Source organism: Delphinus delphis, chromosome 6 (genome assembly GCF_949987515.2).
Source record: "Delphinus delphis chromosome 6, mDelDel1.2, whole genome shotgun sequence".
Lineage (NCBI taxonomy): Eukaryota > Metazoa > Chordata > Mammalia > Artiodactyla > Delphinidae > Delphinus > Delphinus delphis.
In genome coordinates this window covers 62,395,109-62,410,305 of record NC_082688.1, presented here as the reverse complement: position 1 = coordinate 62,410,305, position 15,197 = coordinate 62,395,109, and the positions used below count along the sequence as shown (strand labels likewise).

Genomic DNA, 15,197 nt, shown 5'->3' with positions numbered 1-15,197 from the left:
TTAAGCTTTCAAATTGGGAATTTCAAGGATCTGGTGAAGCACAGGTTCATCCCCAGGTTTGGCAGTCTGCAATTTTCAAATACAGTTTGAACTCTCCGTGCAACTATAGATTTCTTTCTAGCTATAGGTTTCTTTCTAGATATTTATAGTAATGCACAGAGTGCAGAGGAGTGGATACCTATACCTGAATATTTGTTTCTCCTCTGTAGGAGGCTGGGAACAAAATGTTTCTGTTAGTAGAAAATGACAACAGTAAATATGAAGGGAGAAGAACCGCAAATCAGCAATGATGCATATGGTAAAGCAAACATAGGGCAGCTTTATCCCAACGTAGAAACGCTTTGAAGAGAAACAGAGTTCAAGTGAAATCTGTTAACCCAACACTGTGAGCGGGTTTCAATGGAAGAGGAAAAACCCTGAGGTGAAAGAACTCTCAGGAGGGTCCCATAAAAGGCTGAAGTGGGGCGACCTCTGCCTTGAGTTGGTTTTCAGCAGAACAGCATTATGGGGCAGTGATATTAACATACAGAAATAAGAACGGAGCACTTCATCTTGTTGAGGAGAATCAATCTATATAGGCTTGTAGGACTGTGTCCTGTGGATTATTGGACTAGGAGCTGTGCCAGGTGCACTCAGAAAAATTGGGGTGTTTTGAATAAAGACATTTCAGGTGCGGTAAAGCTCCTATTGGTTTTATTAGTATTCTTAATCATAACTACTGTTTCTCATGTGACTGAGGACTTTTATCTCTACCTTCCAGATAAAGAAACAGAAAAAGAAAGAAGTAAAATGACATTTCCCACATCACTCTGTTGGCATGTTACAGGGCAAAGGTTTGAACTCATATTAATGTGATCCTTTTATTTGATATTTTTACATGTATGTATTTTTATTTCATTTGCATTTTCCAATAATTTTTAAAATCCATGTTGAAAATGTTTAGAACCACAGTTGTAATAAGAAGATCCTAGTGTTTTTGTCTGAGACAGAACCTAATAAAACTGTTTAAAAGCTGGGATTTCTTGTAAAATGGATGGCTAGTGGGAAGCAGCCGCATAGCACAGGGAGATCAGCTCGATGCTTTGTGACCAACCTAGAGGGGTGGGATAGGGAGGGTGGGAGGGAGACTCAAGAGGGAGGGTATATGGGGATGTATGTATATTTATAGCTGATTTACTTTGTTATACAGCAGAAACTAACACAGCATTGTAAAGCAATTATACTCCAATGAAGATATAAAAACCATTTTTTTTAAAGTTGGGATATCTCACTTTGAGGAGTTGGATGTGATGGTGACAGCTGTGGGCATCAATGTATGTATCTCAAAAGGAGTTAAAGCTCAGCAGGACTGATCGATGGACCATTTCTTAGAACTGTTTGTTAGGAAACAGTTTGAAACTTACAGAAGACTTGCAGTTTGAAACTTAGAGAAAATTTGCAAGTCTTATAGAAAAAGACTGCCCAATAGCCTTTACCCAGCTGCACTTACCGTTTATAATTTGTCCTGTGTGCTCTCTTTCTGTGTAAACATTATTCTTCATCCCATACTTTTGAAATTGAGTCGCATACATCATGGCCCTTTGCTTTTAAATACTTTATGTGTATCTCCTAAGAAAAAGGTTATTCCCTTAAAAATCCACAGCAGGGTTAGCAGCTTAACTAATTTAACATCAACACGGGACCTCTGTCTTATCTACCATCTCTATTTCAGTTTTGTCAGTTCACCCACTCAGCAATGTCCTTTACAGCCTGTTTTCCCTCCAGTACAGGATACAATTAAGGATCACATATTTCTGATCCTTTACTTATCATGTTTCTCTGGTCTCCTTTAATTTGGAACAGCTCCCAGGAGCAGCAAGACACTTGAAAACTCTCAGAAAGTAATAGGATACCATCCTTCTAGGGGAAAAAGTTGGGTGGCTCAGAGGTCAGAGTGGAGACTGAGACTTGCATGCGAAATTCGCAGACCATCTTCCTGGGTGTGGTAGAGGTTTCCAGGGTAAATCCCAAACACCATTAATCAGGGGTGATAATTTGGTTTTTTAAGGTCTTTCAGGACACCCGAGAAGAAACATTTCTCAACGTTGTTCATCAGCTGCCTTCTGTCTCAGCTGCCTCTGGGATAATCCTCTCCCTGTGTGAGGGCTGACCTGGAGAGCAGTGCTGAGCCTCTGATCAGACGCTATCCCACGGATGCTCAGGGAACAGAATCCCACTGAATGGAGCATAGATGTTTCTGAAGGTCTGAGGATCTGTGCCCTTCTTCAGCCAAGGACTGCTGGTGGGAATGTCAACTGAAGACCTCAAGCAGGAAGCCTTTGTTACTTGAGTTTTTTAGGCAAGAAACAATGAAAAATTACTGTATCCACTTCAAGAAATGAATAACAGAAATGGAAAACTGATCGTAACAAATTGAATGCAGAATACTAAAGCGTAGTGTTCGTGAATAATGAATATCTGCATGTTGTCTAGAGAAAGGGGAATGAGAATGAAGTCCCCGACTCTCATTCTTTTTTTGTCTCTTAGCATCAGCAGGGCCAGGAAGAGGATCATTAACAGGAAGGTGGAACACTCACAGGTGCGTTTCTGCCCCTTCAACACTGTGCTTTCCAAGGGTTGACCTTAAACCCTCTGTGGGGACCCAGGTTGACAATCTCTGAGGATGTCAGTTATTAGACTGACTCCCTTCTCAGAAACAGGGCCATCAAAAGGGAAGTCCAAAGGAGGGAAATTCCCGGGCCAACCTTGGGAATAAAAGTATGACAGAGGGCTTCCCTAGTGGCGCAGTGGTTGAGAGTCCGCCTGCCGATGCAGGGGACACGGGTTCGTGCCCTGGTCCGGGAAGATCCCACATGCCGTGGAGCGGCTAGGCCCGTGAGCCATGGCCGCTGAGCCTGCGCGTCTGGAGCCTGTGCTCCGCAATGGGAGAGGCGACAACAGTGAGAGGCCCGTGTACTGCAAAAAAAAAAAAAAGTATGGGGCCCACCTACTCAGTGGTGGTATGGGCTGCAGTAAACACTAGTCAGGGTTATCCAGAGAAACAGAGCCAGTAGGGTGTGTATAGAGAGATTTATTTAAGGAATTGGCTCACGTGATTATGGAGGCTGGCAAGTCCAAGATCCTCAGGGTGGGCTGGCAGGCTGGAGACCGAGGGAAGAGCAGATGTTATGGTTCAAGTCTGAAGGCCATCTGGAAAATTCCTTCTTGCTCAGGGGAGGTCAGTCTTTTGTTCTATTCAGGCCTTTAACTGATTGAACAGGGCCACCTGCATTGTGAAAGGCAATACTATGCTTTATGCAAGTGTGCTCATTTAAATGTTAATCTTATCTAAAAGCACCCTCACAAAAACATCAACTCTGTATAGGTTTAAACAAATGCATAGAGTCACGTATCTTATTTTATCAATTTTATACAACAAACAGCTATTTTTTTGGCCCCAGCAAGTTTCACTTTCCATTTAATGTGATATTTATGACAAACTGTCTTCCTTCTTTCTCTTTTTTTTTATTAATTAATTAATTTTATTTTTGGCTGCGTTGGGTCTTCGTTGCTGTGCGCGGGCTTTCTCTAGTTGCGGTGAGCAGGGGCTACTCTTCGTTGAGGTGCACAGGCTTCTTATTTCGGACCACGGGCTCTAGGCGCGCGGGCTTCAGTAGTTGTGGCGCACAGGCTTAGTTGCTCCACAGCATGTGGGAACTTACGGACCAGGGCTCGAACCCATGTTTCCTGCATTGGCAGGCAGATTCTTAACCACTGCACCACCACGGAAGCCCCTTCTTTTTTCTTTATTGCGCCAGTTACAATACTAACTTAACCATTTCCACTCTATGTCTTTATTTTAAATAACAAAAATTTTTCATATTTATGTTGCTGAACTAGAAAAATAAGTTAATATTTTCACTGTAAAATCATTAATTTCAATATAATTATCAATTAAACTTACACAGATGTCATGATAACCTGTGATGTTTTCTTAAGATATTCAAATAAATGCATTACAATGTTGCATTGATTCATAGAAAAAATTTGAACTGAATTAATTCATTGGCACCGACATGTGCTTTATATGATACTAGAAAAGATGCACTAGCACCTCACACATAGTACAATATATTACAAGATGCAATAGTTAGCACAAAATGGAGGACTAAAATGGTATTAAATTGAAAGATAGTTTACACTGTCCGTTGATGGACATTTAGGTTGTTTCCATGGCTATCATGAATAATGCTACAATAAACATGGGTGTATCTCTTCAAGATCCTGATTTCAAGTCCCTTGGATATATACCTGGAAGTAATTCTATTTTTAATTTTTTGAGGAGCCTGCATACTATTTTCCATAGTGGCTATACCAGTTTCTATTCCCACCAACAGAGTACTACTCTTCTCTTTTCTCCACATCCTTCCCAATGCTTGTTATCTTTTGGGTTTTTTGATAATAGCCATCCTTCTCCAAAGAAGATATGTAGATGGCCAACAGACACATTAAAAGGTGTTCATATCACTAATCATCCAGGATATGCAAATTAAATCCACAGTGAGACAGTCACCACCTCAGCTTTGGGCCAAGGCCACAAACTTTCTGGGAAGTCCTCAGCCAATGTCTGAGCATGGCAGTGGCGGGGGGCTTCTATCTGTGGCAGGACACAGCAGTCTTCTATCTGCAGTTCCTGATGGGCTGGTGGAGAGTTTGCCTACAGCTCCTCTGCCCAATCCTTCCCCCTCCCTGCTTTCCTTTCACAAGGTTCAGATGTGCACTATCACCTAATATCTTTCTTTACCCAGACCTGCTTCTTGCTCCCTTGTCTTTCATGGACATCATCACCCCTTCTCCCCCAATAAAAGTTTTAGCCCCAAATTACCTTTTCATGTCTGCTTCCAAGACACACAATTCCTTAAATTGTTTTCCTTTTCTTCTGCTCTGTGATTGCTTGAAATTTTTAGTGTCTCCCATCCTTTCTTAGGGATGTTTTTAGACTCTCTGGCAGTAAAATCCCACATATTTCTGCACACAACTTAACTGAAATCTACGTTGCTAAAGTTTATGTTTATCAAGAACTGTAAGGCGATATATTCATGTCCTCATATTCTGAAGTCTTTTTTTCCTTTTTTGATAATAATCACAAATTATCAGTGTTACCAAATCAAATAATTCTGGAGTTGCAGCCACCTTGCCCAACACTGCTCTTTTATAGATGATATGATGTAGCTGAGGGCCAGAGTATTTAAGTGATTCATCTCAAATTGCAAGAATTATAGGATGAATTTTCTTCAGAAGTTAATTGTCTCGAGAATTTCTTCACTTTCATGACATTTCTAATCAGAAAGTGTCAGATCCTAGCTCTAAACTGCTCATGTACTAATCTTACTAAATTACTTCCTAATGTCTTTAAGATTATTTTACTCATCTGAGGTTTGATAGATTAGCTCTGTGTATGTGATGAGTGCATTCTCCTTGGGGGTATATATTCCATATATGCTGGGGAAAGCTATTTGCCCGGGGCTAGGTTAGCAAGGAACAAGGTGATCATGGAAAGCCCATTAATTAATATATATTTAATTTAATTAGTTTGGGCCAGGAAGTTAATATAGAGTACAGTATTAAAAGATATAAAAGTGCTAATTAATAATGAAAAATGAATTTAGATAATCTATGGGATGTTTTTAAAAGTATCCTTTTTTTTTTCTCTTGTTCTTTCCATGGCTCCCCACCTTCCTTCTTCTTCATCCAAATGGCTACCGCTGTGATTGTCCATTATTCGATCAACAGTTAACCCCCAGGAACAGAATCTAGGATTTCCCAGGAAGGCATTATTAGCCTCCTTTCCTGCAGACATTGTGGTGCATCTTGGGAAGAGAAACTCAAATTAGCTACCAAAAGGTAAGATAGAACTGGGGGTGCCTACTCAGACTTGGGTAGGAGGCAAGGAGGGTGGCAGTTTACAACAATTATACTTTACAGTTCTGAAAGGATTAAACACATACACACCCAGTTAATTTGACCCCAGGAGGCATGCAAGCAATTTTCTTCCCCTAAGTAATTCTGTCAAATGTATCCATGTTTTCATTAACTGCTGAAATAATTTTTTCTATTCATTGTAGGTTATACTGTACTTGTTTTGTGTTAATAAGTATTTATCCTCTTACCTTATACTATTACAATCATTAACTGCAGTGTGTAAATGTACTAGTTATTACTGTCTAATTTTTGTTGAGAAAAGCACAACAAAGGAGTGAAGGTGAAAAAAACATTTCATAAAAAGCATGCAGCCAGAGTTTCCTGCCAAGTAGCAGGGCACTGAATTCATGACATTTAGTTTCTGTGCCCAACAGCTATGTCCTATGGTTTTATTGAAAGAGAATACTGATCAGCCCAGGGAAAATAATATTCTTGAGAATTGCACATCTTGGAACTGAAGAAAATGAGAAATTGGAGGGAAACTATCCATGAGGTACTGCCTCTCCCCCCTCCCTTCTTTCTTTCCTTCCTTCCTCTCCTTCCCATCCCCTCCTTCTTCTTCCTCTTTTTCTTGTTCTTTTTTTTTTTTTTTTTTTTTGTGGTACGCGGGCCTCTCACTGTTGTGGCCTCTCCCGTTGCGGAGCACAGGCTCCATACGCGCAGGCTCAGCGGCCATGGCTCACGGGCCCAGCCGCTCTGCGGCGTGTGGGATCCTCCCGGACCGGGGCACGAAACCGTGTCCCCTGCATCGGCAGGCGGACTCTCAACCACTGCGCCACTGGGGAAGCTCTCTTGTTCTTTTTTTTAATGGAAACAATTTAACTGTGGACCAGGAAGGCATCAGAAGTAAGATACAGATAAGATAAGGTAGCTTCCAGTCAACAGTATCCATTTGGAAAGTTGGTTACCACACAGAAAAAAAAAATGCACAACGTTAAGAACTAACCATAAGGAAAAGTGAAATTAAATGCTAGTAAGTGATACAAAAAGAATAAGCATTAAGGGGGAACAAATGCATGTATACATGGCTCAGTTACTAAAAAAAAGTCTCATAGCTGTCAAAGCACTTCAGGGATGTTGTGGATAAGCAATGTCTTGAATATGACTCTTTTTTGTACACAATATTTTAAATGAAACAAAATCTGGGGAGAATGTAGCAAGTGCAGCCTCTTCACTATGCAGTATGTTAATGCGTCAGATTGGTTGTACTGCTGAACAGCTTGAGGGAATGGCAGTATTTTAATAATACTATATGGTAACCTGGCCTTTATAAATCATCTCTGTTTACCTGCAAGATGGTATTAGCTTAAGTACAGAAATGTCATTCCTGTAGCTGTATATCACTTGATTTTTATTTGAATTAGCAAGGTAGCATTTAAGTCTTTTTTTAAGGAGAGGAATTAGATTAGTTTTGGAGGAGAGGAATGTTGATTACTGAACATAAACATATGTATTTGTCAGGGTTGAATGTAGGTTCCAGGGTTGAATGTAGGTTCCAGTAATTATCATTTGTTGTTTTTTGACCATGAGAAGGTTACCTCAATTTCTTACTAGTTGCAGCCTAAAGGCAAAAATAATGGAGCATCCTGGAAGTACATCTGCAGTCCTGTTTCTTTGTCTTGGATTACTCTAAAATCCGTTTCACACACATTATTTAAAGAAAGGCCATTGGCACAGATGGAGAATCTGAAGCGCAGGAAGGTTGTCTGTGATTAGCTATAAGCCGCACTTATTTATGCTACTTGCACAGGGTATATTCGAAAATTTACATGTTTTTATTCCATTTTAGTGTTTTTCTTTTTTGCATCAAATAATTTCTCTGTATAAACAATCTGTGTTGATCGATTTTAAAAATGCCTTAATCCGAATGTCTCAGGGAAGGCGACAGGCGACAGTGCTGGCTGCCACACACCACCTCTCAACAGCATCCTGTCCAGGAGCACTGCTGTTGGTCTTGTCCACTACAATGAATTATGCATAACTGGAAGGCTAGTTGTTGGCATGGAAAAAGTGTGACATGTTAGATTAAAATTAAATATTGAGTAGGTTTCCTCCTAGAGGCATGAATCAAAGAAAAATGCTTCTTTTTCATCAGTGAATGTGGAGGCTTCCCATTAACGAGTCTTTGCACAAAGGAATCTGACTGGCACAACATGGCGCAGAACACTGAGTACATCACGCCCGGCTCTGTCCTCCAGTGTTGGTTGGTGTCACAAGGAAGTCCCAACAGTTCTCGGAAATGACTTGGTGATGAGAATCTTTCTGTAGACTCTGCTGCTTTTTCCATGGACCCTTTATGGCCTTTGGTTGAGTGGAGCCTGAACTTAACCCACAGACCCATTAGGGGCAGTCGTAAAGCAAATTACAACAATAACTATGTCAACCATGAAACGGACGAAAACACCCCCAAGTGATGCCCCTTTCCCTTCCTCACTCAGGAAGGCTCAGTGAGCAAGCCCTGGGAACAAGAACCTACTGAGAGAAGGTGAAGGACTAACTAGGAGCCACTCTGACAGGCCTGGGAAGGGAAGGAAGGAGATACAATAGCCACTGAGCAAACCAGCCAACCTTCTCCGAAAATATCAACTCCAAATTTAACTTGCATTTGTTGGTCAATTTCCTTGTCGGTTCCTTCTTCCCTTTTTTGTAATAACACATTGGAAGAGAATGAAAATATGGTCTCTACTTTTCAAAGCAAAGTAAACCAAGCACCAAAAAAGACGTTATTCAGGATATGTCTATTACAAACTTGGCTCTCCCAAACCGATCCAGTCTTTTCAAGATCCTGGATTAAAATCTCTTCGGTCCTTCTCCCGATATGGTAGCTGACATTAACACTCGAGGCTTGGCTAGGGATATCAAAGGTCATTTCTTTTGCAGGGATGGGCATGTATCTGGGTGTTTATTTCTCTGCTAACTAGAGGTTCCTTTGCAGATATTGGACTGCTGTCTCTGACGATGTTCCAGTGCCCCCTGAGGGCTTCTGAGTGTAATAAAAGCAAACGAAAAAGCGGCTTTGTATGAAATAATTCACTGTGCAGGAACAAAGCTGAATATGGGACTCAAAGGATCTCTGAAGTAAAGATTAACCTCCAGTCATCAGGAAACCTAAAGTCATTTGAAATAAGAGGTGCCACAAGCCAGAAGACAGAAGCCATAAACACATACAATATTAATAAAGCAATTACAGTAAGTGCTATAACGCTCTGCTTTTCAAATCTCTTGCCACTTCAAGAAACATCTGTCCCCGCCACTAGAAATTACTGTTAAAAAAACCAAACCAAACCAAACAAGCTGTGCTTTGTGTTTCAGCTTTTCATTCAGTATCCTGATCAGCCAGTCCACTGCCAGAGCTTCAATACCAATTTAATAGCCTATTCCCTGGGTTGGTTTTCCAACCAATGTAGCCAGTTGTACTTACAGTAAGCAGAGGAGCAATTAGCTGATGCACTGCATTGTGCAAACTGCCTGGATCCAATCACACATAATGTCTCAGGGGAAATTCAAGTGACCAGATGAATCCTTATTTAGTAGAAACTGGCTTGAGCCTTAGCTTCCCCAGATCCTGAAAGTTGTTGGTTCCTTATATATTTTTAAAATAAATTTTCATGTTTAGTTACAGTGCACATGTTTGTTACTTTGTTGCTGGTCAGTACACTTCAGACATGCCTGCTAGAGGGAGGAGACATGGTGATGAATGCACACCTTTTCAAAAAACCAGATTGGCCTGAGTTCTATTCCCTGTTTGAATGGGAATGACACAGATTCTCTGAAAGTTTCCTTTCCCACATTTTAAAATAGGAAATTTAATTCCTCCCCATCTCACAGGGGATCAGATGGAAACTTTTCCTGAAAATGCTGTGTATACTGTAGAGAGCCCTAACAGGGTAAGGATTCCCCCATACATGAGTTGTGGTACACTTTATCCTGGAATAGCAACCTATCTTAGAAAATAATTGAGAAGAAAGGCAGCCATGTCCCTAAGTAATCACTGACCCTTCCATTGAAAAGAGACACAACAACAAAGCTGAGGGATTCAGGAAACAGGGAATGAAGTTTGCTTCAATGATGAAGAAAGAGATAAAGGTAGTAGTGGTTTCTTAAATGGAAGATTATGACAGAAGATAAATTTCAGACGTCCACTACTTGGGGTTGTAGATCTGAATGAGCAATTGGGTTAAACGTTCACCCCAGTATTTAAATTAGAAACCCTTAAAGTCTACCTAGGTTTCTTTTCCACACTTATCACGAAGTCCTGATTTCATTGATCACCAGCTCTCTCTTCTTGCTATCTGTGTCATAAAATAGGCTTCCTCTTTTTATTCTCCTTCCCACGGACTTTGTTCAAAGCCATCTCCATTCTTGCCAAGACTTCAACGGCCTGCTGAATGATCTGTCTGCTTGTGGCCTCCTGCGCCTTTCATCTGTTCTCCAGATTGGTAACAGAATGTTTTCCTAAAATTCAGACCTGAGCTGTCATTTCCCACTTAAGCCTTCTCCATGCCCGCTCTCACCTACTGAACAGAGCTTGAGCTCTTTAGGCGGCCTGCTGACCCTTTGTGATAGAGCCCTTTGCCTGACTTTTTGTTCCATGTGTCCTAACTCCATACACGGTACTTCCATACTACTTTCAGTTCCTAGAATACGACATCCTTTGGAGCCTGGCAATGCGTTCCTCCTTCATTGTGCATTCTTCACTCTGCACACTTGTCCACAAAACCAATCACCTCTTATCCTTTTCTGTCTAGCTTATTAGATAACCTGGTTTGGGTTTGCTGGTCACTTCTCTCTGTACACACCAGCTTTTAGAGTACTGTTCTCAATGTGTGTGAGATACAGCATCATAACATAGTGGAAAGAAGGGAGCTTTGGAATCTTTTATTTTTTTTTTGCGGTATGCAGGCGTTTCACTGTTGTGGCCTCTCCCGTTGCGGAGCACAGGCTCTGGATGCGCAGGCTCAGCGGCCATGGCTCACGGGCCCAGCTGCTCCGCAGCATGTGGGATCTTCCCGGACCGGGGCACGAACCCGTGTCCCCTGCATCGGCAGGCAGACTCTCAACCACTGTGCCACCAGGGAAGCCCTCAAATTTGGTTTTAAGTCCTAGCTTACAACTTACTATGGCAAATTATTTATACTCTTGGAACCCTAGTTCTCCCATTTGTCAAATAGGAATAAGAATGTCCAAGTTTGGTGAGGATTAGCAATAGTATATATGAAATACCTGATGCTATACTTACAGTAAGGGCTCTATATATGATTGCCACAGTAGATTATATTGTAATTGCTTTGTTAGTTGTCTTCCTCATCTCCTTTAAACTATGACTTTGAAAAAAGGGGTTATATCATCTTATTTTTTCTTGTTCATCATTCTGGCCTCAGTACCTAGCAAAGAGCCTGGCACATAGCAATTGTGTAATACATATTTGCTCAAAGAATCAACAAAAAATAAAAGGTACATGAATGGTGAAATCTCTTTGAGAATTCGTACTACAGCAGGATTAGAAGTAATGACTTTGATAGTGTCTGTAAATCTGAAGCATATTTAAAACAGCATTGGATTTTCTGGTTCTTGAGTTTTACTATGCTGACAAATGAACATGTTTGGAAGCTGTTTCTTCTGAAAGGACAGACTGCTATCAACATGAAATGAAGGCCTGTATATAGTATAATCCCATGTTGTTTTACCATCTTAATCAGGTGTTTTGAAAATGGAATCTGGTACCTAAATGGCTCTGAATTTTGACTCTCAGGTGGAACGTTGTATGTGAAGCAGGGAGTGGAAAGAGATAGGAGATGACCGGTCAATTAGAGGCCAGATGGAGGAGTACCTTGCAGTTCACAGTTATAACTTGGACATCCCCCTTTCAGGGATTTATTGAAGGATTTAAACAGGGATGTGACAGAACCAGATGTCTGCTTCAGGATTTTATATGGAGGGTGTGTACAGGATGATTCCCAAGGGAGCAAATCTAAAGAACATCCGGAGGTTGTTGAAGAACAAAGGAGATGATGAAGAGCTGAAATAAACAGTGGTCAGGACCAGCTTCAGGGTCATGTGACCTGTGCAATCACACAAGAAAGGTCCCCGACTTAGAAAGGTCCTGTGCTTGTTTCATGCTCTGTTGTCATTGTCTTGAAACTTTTAATAATTTTTGGAAAAGGGACCCTGCATTCATTTTGCACTTGGCCCTGCAAATTACTTAACTGGTCCTGGCAGAGGTAGCAGGAGAGAAATCATGATAGATGGTCCAACACATAGGAGGATAAGTGTTCTGTTCCTCTTTGCTTTTCTGTGTATGTGATTTCCGTAGTGCCCTCAGGTTAATCCCTGCCTGACCCGAGTGAGGTGTGGGTGTTGGGATGAGTGGAATAGAGAAGATTTAAGCATTTAATTATAGTAATATAAAAGAGTAAATACTAAGTCTCTCTCCTTCAGTGGGGAAGTTTTGATGTCTCGTCCAGGCAGTGCATAGTCAGGATTGATTAAGGGTAGAAACAATTATCTATGTTCTTCTGTCTTTTCCTGATTAAAAAAGAAAATTTTATTCTGTGTCCAAAAGAGGGGGGTAAAATCGTGCCAAGATATTGGAAGCCTAAGGCCAGTTCCTTCTAGCCTGAAGGATTGTGACAGCAGGATATCAGAGAGAGAGGCCTGAAGGGGACAGCGTCCTCTGGCATTCAGGTTCCCATGCTGGGTACAAGTTCACATGCCCCGAGAATGACACAGAAGTAGTGATGACCGTGAGAGCCTGGTTTCTGCATCTCGGCAGCTGTCATTTTTCCCGGAAGACTGGTGCTTACTCTCTCCCCATGCCCCATTCCAAACAAAACTCCCAAGCTTTGCTGCAGAATTTGACTTTGGAGCAGAAGCGCTGATACGGATTGAGGTTGAATTTCTTTACAGCCTATTGGGGTAGGTGCTTAGAGTCAAATTTAAGTTAATTAAAGAAAACAAGGTGTACTATTTCTGCAACCTAAATAGGAGGTTGCAAATTCGTACCTGCGGCATAGACATAAACCACTGTCTGGTACTAAGAAGACAGAAATATTAAGACATAATCTTAATTGCAAGAAACCAGTTCCCTCATCGGAGTACTTTTAAGTATCTGAAATTGCAGCATTATATTCCTTCTTCATGTGTACGTTTAATAGACTTTCACGTTATTAGGAGTTATACAACCACAATATATGTGAACAGTTACATATTGTTAAAACTGATACATTTTCCATTACCTAACTGCCATAGTATGGGGTTTAGCATTATAATGCTCCTTCATACCTTTCCTACAATTTCTTTATGATAACTTTCCCTTTCATCTTTGTGTAATTAGGAAGTATTTATTTTTATGAGATCCTAAAGGAAAATAGTAACTACCAGCATGGGAAATAGATTTATTCCCACTTTCCTGCTTGGTATCCATTTGTGAGGACATTCTAGGCTTGTGCAATCCTTAGTGCTTGTAAAAATCAAGAACATCATCTCTTACTGAAGAAGGTATGGGCGCATCACTTTTTGGTATTATTTTGTGTTTTTTCAAAACTGGATATAAGGGGCTTCCCTGGTGGCGCAGTGGTTGAGAGTCTGCCTGCCGATGCAGGGGACATGGGTTCGTGCCCCGGTCCGGGAGGATCCCACGTGCCGCGGAGCAGCTGGGCCCGTGAGCCATGGCTGCTGAGCCTGCGTGTCTGGAGCCTGTGCTCCGCAGCTGGAGAGGCCACAAGAGTGAGAGGCCTGTGTATCGCAAAAAAAAAAAAAAAAAGCCGTATATAAGATTCTGGAAGTGATGCCTCTCTATCTTGATGGTCCCTGCTGCCCAAGTGTTTCAAATGTAGTCCACTGCATTTCTTACAGACAGCAGTAATATAAGTAGGACTAGTATAAGATTGGCCTGTGAGCAGCTGCTTTTCTGATAGCTAGCCTACCACTTTTGAAGCCTGCATTAGAACCATATAGCAGTTATTATTGTCTTCTCGTTATTTATAATTGCCCCATTGACCTGTAAGCACTAATATTAATAGATATCTCTCGTTTTTGATTTTTACTTCATTTTCCCGATTTTTGAAATAAAATATCTTCACTCTGGAAAACTTAGGAAATACTTAATGAAGAATTAAAATTGTTTCTCATAAGCTAACTTTTACGTTTTGGCCTGGATTATTTTATTTTTCCTATAAACTCATAAGTACTTCCCATGAGACTGGTCTGTGCCAGGGATCATTCTAAGTGCTTTACCTTCAGTTAATTTTCACAATGCTATGAATTTTGTAATTTTCAGCATTTTTTGATGAGGAAACAAAGGCCCAGAGTAGTTAACTTTCCCAATGTCACAGAGGAAATAAAGGCAGAGGTAGGATTGGAACCCAGGGCTGATTCACTCTGAACCAGGAAACAGTAGTGCCTTAGTTTGGGCTTAAATGGAACATATGTTTTGTTGTCTTTATTTTCCCGTTAATATTATAATGATATAAATAATTCTGTTTTCATTAAACATTTTCATAAATATCTTTAATAACTGAAGTGTTCATTATATGGGTGTTTTATAATTCGTTCAATCAATTTATTTATAAATGCTCTCCATGCCATTCCCCAAACAGATCTAATTTTGCAAGCTTTGTCGTATTGAATTGATTTAAGTTTAGTAAACTTAGTTATGTATTTCTCTCATTGGGGGAGGTTATTACCTACTCTGGTTAAATTTTAATGTAGATTTTCCAATGCATTTTAATTTTAGGAAATATTATACTGAGGGGAAACTATATCTCATGATGGAAGAAATATAGGAATCACCCTGTAGAATCGGTGAGGGAGATGAAGCTGCAGTTCTGTGCTCCCAGACCCGCCCAGCAGATGGCACCTTCCCCGTGGAGACCTAAGTTTTCACACTATCTGGTGAGAGCTGCAGTTTTCTTTGAATCATTGTAATTCTGTAGACAAAAAATGTCTTAACTTTGCAGCTCTTGTCACTTCGAATTTGGAAAGATAAAGAACAGTGTGCTAAAATCCAGATATTTCGTGCACTGAAAATTGAGGTGAGGTTGGGGTAAAGTACATAGGAATGTCTGGGAAGGGATGGCAGTCGGATTCCTTTCTTCAAAATGCATCACTGCTGGTGCTGGGAAAACTGGACAGCTACATGTAAATGAATGAAATTAGAACGCTCCTGAACACCATACACAAAAGTAAACTCAAAATGGATTAAAGACCTAAATGTAAGGCCGGACACTATAAAACTC

At 40.7% G+C, this 15,197-nt stretch overlaps 1 long non-coding RNA gene across 4 annotated transcripts in view; it reads left to right on the top strand.

The window, feature by feature from the left end:
* The first annotated feature begins 1,201 nt into the window (after window positions 1–1,201).
* Window positions 1,202–15,197, top strand: part of LOC132427351 (uncharacterized) — a 93,069-nt gene continuing 79,073 nt past the window's right edge. For 2 of the 4 annotated variants that reach the window (XR_009519876.1, XR_009519878.1), the window contains exons 1-4: window positions 1,202–2,578; window positions 5,773–5,883; window positions 8,897–9,150; window positions 14,696–14,853. This is a non-coding gene — a long non-coding RNA (uncharacterized lncRNA). Of the gene's footprint in view, window positions 2,579–5,772; window positions 5,884–6,335; window positions 6,455–8,896; window positions 9,151–14,695; window positions 14,854–15,197 lie in introns of all 4 variants that reach the window. The other 2 variants (XR_011246519.1, XR_009519877.1) reach the window with 2 other exon arrangements.